Source organism: Daktulosphaira vitifoliae, unplaced genomic scaffold (genome assembly GCF_025091365.1).
Source record: "Daktulosphaira vitifoliae isolate Bord-2020 unplaced genomic scaffold, ASM2509136v1 Scaffold_3, whole genome shotgun sequence".
Taxonomy (NCBI): Eukaryota; Metazoa; Arthropoda; class Insecta; order Hemiptera; family Phylloxeridae; genus Daktulosphaira; species Daktulosphaira vitifoliae.
Window position 1 is genome coordinate 17,634,278 of NW_026099574.1, and position 1,352 is coordinate 17,635,629.

Consider the following 1,352-nt stretch of genomic DNA (forward strand, 5'->3'; position numbering starts at 1 on the left):
CTTTTTTTATTATAGGCTTTCGTAAAAATTAACTTTAAAGAATCGAAAAAATAGGTTTAAAATGACATTTTGCACAAAGTTTTTTAACATATTGAAAATTAAAAGCAATTATAATTTGAAAAAACGATTTTTTTTAAGTGCATAATTAGATCTTCATATAATAAAGGAGATACCTTATTATGTCTGTTCCTTAGGTTGGATGCTTGGTTAAGACTTCTATTAGGTAAAAAGGACAAATATAAAATTACTTCATAGGTTAATACATAACTAAAAGAAGAAATATTATTATTTAATTTATTTTTATTACATATTTATTTTATGTGTCGTTTACATAAGTTGTACATGATGAAAGAATCTCAGTATCTTTCTATGTCATTAGGAAAAATAAAAAGTACTTTTTAATTTCTCGAAACAGTCGGGTAAGAATCTTTTAAAATCTCTATATAATCTTTTGACAAAAATGAACTGTATTCTCTGGTAATTAACCCAAAAATGATTTTCCATTTTTTCTTTATATCATCTAGTTGATTTGGTATAGTTTCAAATTCGTATGAGGTGACATTGTTTTCGTGAAGTTTAGGAAACCCATGAACTGCTTTTGTAAACACATCTTGTGGTAATCGGACTGTATTTTCAAAAAATATTGTGAATAATTCTAAGTATTTATCCCTCAAGAATTTAATAATTTCCTTACATATTTTTTGTTCATTAGGTCTAATTATAGCAAAATCAATACGTAGGTCATAAAGTATGTTATTGAAGTATTATTAATTATAATAAGCATAACAAATTATTAATTTCATAAATAATAATTTAATGTGCTTATGAAGAAGACAAGTAAATGATAATTTTCTTAGTTCTAAAAAAGTATTAGGTATGATATTTTTCACTAACAAATGTCACATGGAAATTAAATAAAAAGCATCTTAACTATAATATTAAATTAAATTTTACTTAATAAGCTTTTCAAATTACTTCGCCAATTAAAATAATACTTCCAAAAACATCAAACAAAAAATCAATCGCAAGAATTAAAACAAAATAATATGTTTTATAAAACATTTCTCAAGAATATTAAGANAAACAAAAAATCAATCGCAAGAATTAAAACAAAATAATATGTTTTATAAAACATTTCTCAAGAATATTAAGATTTAAAATGTATAAATTATACATAAAATAACTCAACAACTAATATTATAAAATATATTGTAATAATTTCCTATTAAATGCATGCATATTTTTACGTATTTAAGTAAATAAAATATTAAAAATAAACGAAAATTATTTAAACTATAATATATTAACATATTTTTCATATTATCGATGACAAAAATATATTATTTTTGCTT